Genomic DNA, 10,699 nt, shown 5'->3' with positions numbered 1-10,699 from the left:
CGAAAGTATTCGGCCCCCTTGAATTTTGCGACCTTTTGCCACATTTCAGGCTTCAAACATAAAGATATAAAACTGTAATTTTTTGTGAAGAATCAACAACAAGTGGGACACAATCATGAAGTGGAACGAAATTTATTGGATATTTCAAACTTTGTTAACAAATAAAAAACTGAAAAATTGGGCGTGCAAAATTATTATTCAGCCCCTTTACTTTCAGTGCAGCAAACTCTCTCCAGAAGTTCAGTGTGGATCTCTGAATGGTCCAATGTTGATCTAAATGACTAATGATGATAAATAGAAACAAGAAAAATGGCCCGTGGGACTTTATATGAGGTCGTGCTCAGTGGCTGGAATTAATGACATGCACAGTATATGAATAAAAACAGCAAAACATTTAATTGCATTATACACAAACATGGCAATATATGCTCAAAAACACATGATATAGCTCAAAGGCTCAAATATGAATGGCATATGACATGAATGATACATTTACAACTTTTTGATATGCATCTTGGTGTGTCCTCTTGATGAAAAATACCATAATTGATACAGTTAGAATGTACATTGTGGTCTGACGCGTTTCGGGAGCAACATCTCCCTTCCTCAGAGACCAATACGTTCAAGGTATCTCTATGGAAAATAATAATATGTTAAAGTCTACAGTAGGTATGGAATTGGAATAGAGTTCAATCAAAAAATGGGAGCTAAAGGGAGTACTGTATACTCACAACTCAACGGAGCTCAAATAGCAGAAAATACACTCCTGTATGGCAGCGGTGCATCTCGTCTAACCCGGGAACTGAAGGGTCCCAATATGACAGCAGCCAGAGAGGGGGGGTCCATGGCAGGCAAGTGTGTGTGTGAAGGGGGTCCTTCCATACCTATTGTGTATATATAATTAACAAAGTGTTCAAGGTGTAGCGTGTAGGCTACCAATAATTGAAAGGCATGTGTGATATTATAAGTAGGAAGGGGTTGTGTAATAGATATGTGAGGAGAGGGAAGTGACCAAGTGGGGGTGAGGAAAGTGGGGGGAGGGGGAAGGAAAGGGAAAGAAGGAGAAAGGGAGGAAGGAATTGAGGGATGGGAAGGAAGGGAAAGGAAAAGGGGAGAGGGGAGAGGGGGGGAAAGGGAAAGGCGGGAGGGGGGGGAAGGAAGGGAAAGGCGGGAGAGGGAGGGGAAAAGGGAAGGAATGGGGAAGAGGGAAAGGGGAAGGGGGAGGAAGGCTAGGGGGGGATGGGGAGGAAGGGAAGGAGAAAGGGGGAAAGAGGGGGGAAGAGGGGGGAAGGGAGGGAAGAGATAGGAAAATAAGGGGGGGGGGAGGAGGGAAGAGGGGAAGCCCAGAGCCATAAGGTGATAACAGAGGATAAGTGATAGTGTGTGACGGGTGAGGTAATGTGAGGAATGTAAGTGGATGAAGGGTCAAGGTGGAGTGCTTGGCTGTGAAAAGTGGGTGAGGGAGAAGGTGAAAACCGTGGGGGGAATGGTGGGGGAAGGGGTCGGTGACTCACCTGTCGGGTATCTCCATGGCTGGCAGCAAAAGAGGGACCCTAACGTCATGTCGCGGGTGTATGCAGGTCTAACAGAGCCTGAGCAACTGTGATCGCATGTAGGAGAGGAACGCTGGGATGCAGACCTCTCCGTCCCGCAGATATGACGGCACGCAGCAGCGTGGGCACGTCAGTAAGGATACCGACGTGCGGCGCTGGAGGTGCGGCATTACGCCGATGTAAGGGTGGACCCGCTCCTCCCAATGGGGGGGGAGGGGCGGGGACAGCAAGGGAGGCGGGGCCTCCCTCTTTATACATCGCAGCTCCCGGGAAATAGGCTGAACACCACCTGATACAAGGAGCCAGTGTGTCAAAAAACTATTAGTACCACATTGATAGTATAAAAAAGAGGACTCTGTAGTAATGAGATGTTGCCTACTAATAGCAGAAGAAAAAAGGAATTTGTATGTATATAACTTTTGATGTAACAACAATGAAAATAAGGCGACAAAGATACAGAGGGGGGGGGGGCCACCAAGATTGCATTATTCGCCGGGAGGAAACCAGATCATTGATGGGCACAATGGTTGTCTTCCACCCTAAATATAAGTACAAAAGGGGTAATGGTCTGGTTTCTTCCAGAGCACTCCTCCATCCCTAAATATGAATCAAAACAAGGAAAATGGCCCGTGGGACTTTATATGAGGTCGTGCTCAGTGGCTGGAATTAATGACATGCACAGTATATGAATAAAAACAGCAAAACATTTAATTGCATTATACACAAACATGGCAATATATGCTCAAAAACACATGATATAGCTCAAAGGCTCAAATATGAATGGCATATGACATGAATGATACATTTACAACTTTTTGATATGCATCTTGGTGTGTCCTCTTGATGAAAAATACCATAATTGATACAGTTAGAATGTACATTGTGGTCTGACGCGTTTCGGGAGCAACATCTCCCTTCCTCAGAGACCAATACGTTCAAGGTATCTCTATGGAAAATAATAATATGTTAAAGTCTACAGTAGGTATGGAATTGGAATAGAGTTCAATCAAAAAATGGGAGCTAAAGGGAGTACTGTATACTCACAACTCAACGGAGCTCAAATAGCAGAAAATACACTCCTGTATGGCAGCGGTGCATCTCGTCTAACCCGGGAACTGAAGGGTCCCAATATGACAGCAGCCAGAGAGGGGGGGTCCATGGCAGGCAAGTGTGTGTGTGAAGGGGGTCCTTCCATACCTATTGTGTATATATAATTAACAAAGTGTTCAAGGTGTAGCGTGTAGGCTACCAATAATTGAAAGGCATGTGTGATATTATAAGTAGGAAGGGGTGGTGTAATAGATATGTGAGGAGAGGGAAGTGACCAAGTGGGGGTGAGGAAAGTGGGGGGAGGGGGAAGGAAAGGGAAAGAAGGAGAAAGGGAGGAAGGAATTGAGGGATGGGAAGGAAGGGAAAGGAAAAGGGGAGAGGGGAGAGGGGGGGAAAGGGAAAGGCGGGAGGGGGGGGGAAGGAAGGGAAAGGCGGGAGAGGGAGGGGAAAAGGGAAGGAATGGGGAAGAGGGAAAGGGGAAGGGGGAGGAAGGCTAGGGGGGGATGGGGAGGAAGGGATAACCCGGGAACTGAAGGGTCCCAATATGACAGCAGCCAGAGAGGGGGGGTCCATGGCAGGCAAGTGTGTGTGTGAAGGGGGTCCTTCCATACCTATTGTGTATATATAATTAACAAAGTGTTCAAGGTGTAGCGTGTAGGCTACCAATAATTGAAAGGCATGTGTGATATTATAAGTAGGAAGGGGTGGTGTAATAGATATGTGAGGAGAGGGAAGTGACCAAGTGGGGGTGAGGAAAGTGGGGGGAGGGGGAAGGAAAGGGAAAGAAGGAGAAAGGGAGGAAGGAATTGAGGGATGGGAAGGAAGGGAAAGGAAAAGGGGAGAGGGGAGAGGGGGGGAAAGGGAAAGGCGGGAGGGGGGGGGAAGGAAGGGAAAGGCGGGAGAGGGAGGGGAAAAGGGAAGGAATGGGGAAGAGGGAAAGGGGAAGGGGAAGGAAGGCTAGGGGGGGATGGGGAGGAAGGGAAGGAGAAAGGGGGAAAGAGGGGGGAAGAGGGGGGAAGGGAGGGAAGAGATAGGAAAATAAGGGGGGGGGAGGAGGGAAGAGGGGAAGCCCAGAGCCATAAGGTGATAACAGAGGATAAGTGATAGTGTGTGACAGGGGTGAGGTAATGTGAGGAATGTAAGTGGATGAAGGGTCAAGGTGGAGTGCTTGGCTGTGAAAAGTGGGTGAGGGAGAAGGTGAAAACCGTGGGGGGGAATGGTGGGGGAAGGGGTTGGTGACTCACCTGTCGGGTATCTCCATGGCTGGCAGCAAAAGAGGGACCCTAACGTCATGTCGCGGGTGTATGCAGGTCTAACAGAGCCTGAGCAACTGTGATCGCATGTAGGAGAGGAACGCTGGGATGCAGACCTCTCCGTCCCGCAGATATGACGGCACGCAGCAGCGTGGGCACGTCAGTAAGGATACCGACGTGCGGCGCTGGAGGTGCGGCATGACGCCGATGTAAGGGTGGACCCGCTCCTCCCAATGGGGGGGAGGGGCGGGGACAGCAAGGGAGGCGGGGCCTCCCTCTTTATACATCGCAGCTCCCGGGAAATAGGCTGAACACCACCTGATACAAGGAGCCAGTGTGTCAAAAAACTATTAGTACCACATTGATAGTATAAAAAAGAGGACTCTGTAGTAATGAGATGTTGCCTACTAATAGCAGAAGAAAAAAGGAATTTGTATGTATATAACTTTTGATGTAACAACAATGAAAATAAGGCGACAAAGATACAGAGGGGGGGGCCACCAAGATTGCATTATTCGCCGGGAGGAAACCAGATCATTGATGGGCACAATGGGTGTCTTCCACCCTAAATATAAGTACAAAAGGGGTAATGGTCTGGTTTCTTCCAGAGCACTCCTCCATCCCTAAATATGAATCAAAACAAGAAAAATGGCCCGTGGGACTTTATATGAGGTCGTGCTCAGTGGCTGGAATTAATGACATGCACAGTATATGAATAAAAACAGCAAAACATTTAATTGCATTATACACAAACATGGCAATATATGCTCAAAAACACATGATATAGCTCAAAGGCTCAAATATGAATGGCATATGACATGAATGATACATTTACAACTTTTTGATATGCATCTTGGTGTGTCCTCTTGATGAAAAATACCATAATTGATACAGTTAGAATGTACATTGTGGTCTGACGCGTTTCGGGAGCAACATCTCCCTTCCTCAGAGACCAATACGTTCAAGGTATCTCTATGGAAAATAATAATATGTTAAAGTCTACAGTAGGTATGGAATTGGAATAGAGTTCAATCAAAAAATGGGAGCCAAGCACTCCACCTTGACCCTTCATCCACTTACATTCCTCACATTACCTCACCCCTGTCACACACTATCACTTATCCTCTGTTATCACCTTATGGCTCTGGGCTTCCCCTCTTCCCTCCTCCCCCCCCTTATTTTCCTATCTCTTCCCTCCCTTCCCCCCTCTTCCCCCCTCTTTCCCCCTTTCTCCTTCCCTTCCTCCTCATCCCCCCCTAGCCTTCCTCCCCCTTCCCCTTTCCCTCTTCCCCATTCCTTCCCTTTTCCCCTCCCTCTCCCGCCTTTCCCTTCCTTCCCCCCCCCTCCCGCCTTTCCCTTTCCCCCCCTCTCCCCTCTCCCCTTTTCCTTTCCCTTCCTTCCCATCCCTCAATTCCTTCCTCCCTTTCTCCTTCTTTCCCTTTCCTTCCCCCTCCCCCCACTTTCCTCACCCCCACTTGGTCACTTCCCTCTCCTCACATATCTATTACACCACCCCTTCCTACTTATAATATCACACATGCCTTTCAATTATTGGTAGCCTACACGCTACACCTTGAACACTTTGTTAATTATATATACACAATAGGTATGGAAGGACCCCCTTCACACACACACTTGCCTGCCATGGACCCCCCCTCTCTGGCTGCTGTCATATTGGGACCCTTCAGTTCCCGGGTTAGACGAGATGCACCGCTGCCATACAGGAGTGTATTTTCTGCTATTTGAGCTCCGTTGAGTTGTGAGTATACAGTACTCCCTTTAGCTCCCATTTTTTGATTGAACTCTATTCCAATTCCATACCTACTGTAGACTTTAACATATTATTATTTTCCATAGAGATACCTTGAACGTATTGGTCTCTGAGGAAGGGAGATGTTGCTCCCGAAACGCGTCAGACCACAATGTACATTCTAACTGTATCAATTATGGTATTTTTCATCAAGAGGACACACCAAGATGCATATCAAAAAGTTGTAAATGTATCATTCATGTCATATGCCATTCATATTTGAGCCTTTGAGCTATATCATGTGTTTTTGAGCATATATTGCCATGTTTGTGTATAATGCAATTAAATGTTTTGCTGTTTTTATTCATATACTGTGCATGTCATTAATTCCAGCCACTGAGCACGACCTCATATAAAGTCCCACGGGCCATTTTTCTTGTTTTGATTCATATTTAGGGATGGAGGAGTGCTCTGGAAGAAACCAGACCATTACCCCTTTTGTAATGATGATAAATAGAATCCACCTGTGTGTAATCAAGTCTCCGTATAAATGCACCTGCACTGTGATAGTCTCAGAGGTCAGTTTAAAGCGCAGAGAGCATTATGAAGAACAAGGAACACACCAGGCAGGTCCGAGATACTGTTGTGGAGAAGTTTAAAGTCGGATTTGGATACAAAAAGATTTCCAAAGCTTTAAACATCCCAAGGAGCACTGTGCAAGCGATAATATTGAAATATAAAAACAGAAAAAACACTGCGCTTTAGGAGAAGCAGCTAACACCTGAAACAATAGTACAAGTTCCAAATAAAATAATAAAAACAGAATGGTGTAGCGCTAAATTATGAATGACAAACACTTATACTGAATCAAAGTATGATGTTAACATATACAGTCCAATAAAAGAACACTGAAGTCCACAAAGGAAGGTATTGGCTGAAACAGATTCCCAGGAAAGGAAAAGCTCCAAACAAAGAAGAAAGGTGAAGATCAGGTGTGCCCAGGAGTAGAAATGAATCCACCAGACAATATAGTGAGAGATGGCTCCTTACCAAATAGCTCTTGCCACTAGATTATAGGTGGCTGAACACTCATATGAAAGAGAGATCCTCCAATGTAGTGGAATGGCCAGGCATAGGTCACTCTCTCCGGGGACAACCAATCATAGGTCACAGGGATATCCAGTGTAGAGCCATGGAAATAAAAAGGGGAAACACTCCCATAGTGCATTACCTATGTATAACTTTAATAAATAAAAAAGGGATGCACTCACATGTAAAAACTTTGTATGTCAGCGGAACAAACAATGACATGCAGCCGCAACATTCCTGCAGAACATTCCTCCTCGGATCATGGGTCACCCGGCAGTATGGTGGAGAGCTAAGGCTCCATGTACACGGGACGTTGTTAAAAGTCCCTTTGAATGCTGGAATTTTTAGGACGTTTGAAACGTCCGTTCGGTCGCGTTTGTACCCGCGTTTAGCGGGCGTTTAGCGGGCGTTTAGCTAACGCTGATGATCCATCCAAACACCAGGGACCAATACGAACTCTCGCGCCGTCAGGATAAAGCACTACATGTTTCGTGATAACTCACGTCCTCTGGGGGTTGGTCCTAGGCGGCACTGTGCGAGGTCAGGGGTTTAAATAGGCTAAACCGCCATATTGGATACTGGCAGTTTGCCCATAAACCACCCGAAATGAGGAAAAACAGGAACAAAAATACTGACAATAAAAATATAAATATATAAATGCACTTCCATAAGATCACTACCTGCTGCTAAATACATCCATATGGTCACGCAAACGGGACCAGGGAGAATTAAGTAGTCAGACAAAATTTGTCCCATTATCTGTGATGTCGCAGCGTCCGATTGCCTATACATTCCTCCAGGGTCTTACCTTCAAGTAGGTCCGTTTTCACATTCATTTTAGAGGGTATCAATCCTTTTGGATCTGTTCACCTTTTTAACAATTTTTTAATATTTGTGGCTTCTTCACTATCATCTTTGCTGCTTATCTATTGGTATGTTGTCATGACTACTTAATTCTCCCTGGTCCTGACCTCGCACAGTGCCGCCTAGGACCAACCCCCAGAGGTCGTGAGTTATCACGAAACATGTAGTGGTTTATCCTGACGGCGCGAGAGTTCGTATTGGTCCCTGGTGTTTGGATGGATCATCAGCGTTAGGCTCCATGTACACGGGACGCTGGAAATGGCCGTTTAGGAGCAGTTGGGCGTTTTTTTCAGAAGCCCCTGAACCCATCTACATTTTATCTTATCTGTCCATGTACACCAGGTCGTTTACAGTCATTTGCAGGCAGTTGCGTTCAGGGACTGTTTTTAGAACGCAATTATTTGCGTTCGAACGTGTGTTTCCCGGCGTTTCAAATGCACAAACGCGTCTGAACGCGTCCGAACGCGTCTGAACGCGATGACCCGCGTTTAGCATTCGCGTTTTTCCATTTTAAAGGGGAATAATTTTTTTGACCTCTAGGAACGCTTCTAAACGCAAACGCCCGCAAACGCCGCTAAACGCCCGCTAAACGCGGGTACAAACGCGACCGAACGGACGTTTCAAACGTCCTAAAAATTCCAGCATTCAAAGGGACTTTTAACAACGTCCCGTGTACATGGAGCCTTTGCTCTCCACCATACTGCCGGGTGACCCATGATCCGAGGAGGAATGTTCTGCAGGAACGCTGCGACTGCATGTCATTGTTTGTTTCGCTGACATACAAAGTTTTTACATGTGAGTGCATCCCTTTTTATTTATTAAAGTTATACATAGGTAATGCACTATGGGAGTGTTTCCCCTTTTTATTTCCATGGCTCTACACTGGATATCCCTGTGACCTATGATTGGTTGTCCCCGGAGAGAGTGACCTATGCTCCTGCCTGGCCATTCCACTACATTGGAGGATCTCTCTTTCATATGAGCGTGCAGCCACCTATAATCTAGTGGCAAGAGCTATTTGGTAAGGAGCCATCTCTCACTATATTGTCTGGTGGATTCATTTCTACTCCTGGGCACACCTGATCTTCACCTTTCTTCATTTGTTTGGAGCTTTTCCTTTCCTGGGAATCTGTTTCAGCCAATACCTTCCTTTGTGGACTTCAGTGTTCATTTTTTGGACTGTATATGTTAACATCATACTTTGATAATATTGAAATGGAAGGAGTATCAGACCACTCCAAATCTACGAAGACCTGGCCGTCCCTCTAAACTTTCAGCTCATACAAGGAGAAGACTGATCAGAGATGCAGCCAAGAGGCCGATGATCACTCTGGATGAACTGCAGAGATCTACAGCTGAGGTGGGAGACTCTGTCCACAGGACAACAATCAGTCGTATACTGCACAAATCTGGCCTTTATGGAAGAGTGGCAAGAAGAAAGCCATTTCTTAAAGATATTCATAAAAAGTGTTGTTTAAAGTTTGCCACAAGCCACCTGGGAGACACACCAAACATGTGGAAGAAGGTGCTCTGGTCAGATGAAACCAAAATTGAACTTTTTGGCAACAATGCAAAACATTATGTTTGGCGTAAAAGCAACACAGCACATCACCCTGAACACACCATCCCCACTGTCAAACATGGTGGTGGAAGCATCATGGTTTGGGCCTGCTTTTCTTCAGAAGGGACAGGGAAGATGGTTAAAATTAATGGGAAGATGGATGGAGCCAAATACAGGACCATTCTGGAAGAAAACCTGATGGAGTCTGCAAAAGACCTGAGACTGGGACGGAGATTTGTCTTCCAACAAGACAATGATCCAAAACATAAAGCAAAATCTACAATGGAATGGTTCACAAATAAACATATCCAGGTGTTAGAATGGCCAAGTCAAAGTCCAGACCTGAATCCAATCGAGAATCTGTGGAAAGAACTGAAAACTGCTGTTCACAAACGCTCTCCATCCAACCTCACTGAGCTTGAGCTGTTTTGCAAGGAGGAATGGGCAAACATTTCAGTCTGCCGATGTGCAAAACTGATAGAGACATACCCCCAGCGACTTACAGCTGTAATTGCAGCAAAAGGTGGCACTACAAAGTATTAACTTAAGGGTGCTGAATAATTTTGCACGCCCAATTTTTCAGTTTTTTATTTGTTAACAAAGCTTGAAATATCCAATAAATTTCGTTCTACTTCATGATTGTGTCTCACTTGTTGATTCTTCACAAAAAATTACAGTTTTATATCTTTATGTTTGAAGCCTGAAATGTGGCAAAAGGTCGCAAAGTTCAAGGGGGCGAATACTTTCGCAAGGCACTGTAAATCTAAAACTGGTTTTGAGGCACTCACGGGTCTTGCAGAGAAAGAAGATCAAAAACAGCAGTGTTTTTATTGTCAACGTCTTGATGAAGCTTAGTCCATCATTCTCAAGTCTTGAGAAAGATAGACTAAGCTTCTTTGAAACGTTGACAATAAAAACACTGCTGTTTTAGATCTTCTTCCTCTGTAAGACCCGTGAGTGCCTCAAAACCAGTTTTGGATTTATAGTATTAGTCCTTTGTAGCTAACAGGTGGCGAGTGTAGGGTTCATTCCATAAATTGCAAGACTAATGCTCAGTTCTTCCTATAGCAGTCCTTTTCCTTAAGGCTAGTATGCCTACTTCTACTTAGATGCTCCCAGGACTTGAAGCACAGTATTATATTAGAAAGACTGGGACCCTTCACAGCAACCCTCAGGCCTCATTTACACCTCTACGTTTGGGAGCTTGAAGCTCCAAAACACTGGAGGGAAATAAATCAATTATTCTCCATGGAGATGGTTCACAACTCCACTGAAGCCAAATGCCTGAAGCTCAAAAAAAGTTATGGAGCTTTTTTTGTAGCACTTTTTGTAGCTTTTTTTGTAGCACAGATCGTGCAGATGTGAGCATTTTTGGCGCATTTTTATTCCAATAGAAATAAAACGAATGCTCCTTTTTGTAAACACAGCAGACCGTTGTTCTCTCTGCTATCAACACAGAGCTTTCACATGTTTTTGTGCGCTCTCTGCATTTTGTCATTTTCTGCGCAAAAGAATTATTTTTTAAATTAAATGGTAATAATATATGAATAAATAAATGTAAAATAAATCCACAAATAAC

This window comes from Pelophylax lessonae (genome assembly GCF_965119305.1).
Source record: "Pelophylax lessonae genome assembly, chromosome: 3".
Lineage (NCBI taxonomy): Eukaryota > Metazoa > Chordata > Amphibia > Anura > Ranidae > Pelophylax > Pelophylax lessonae.
This window is presented reverse-complemented; position numbering follows the sequence as displayed.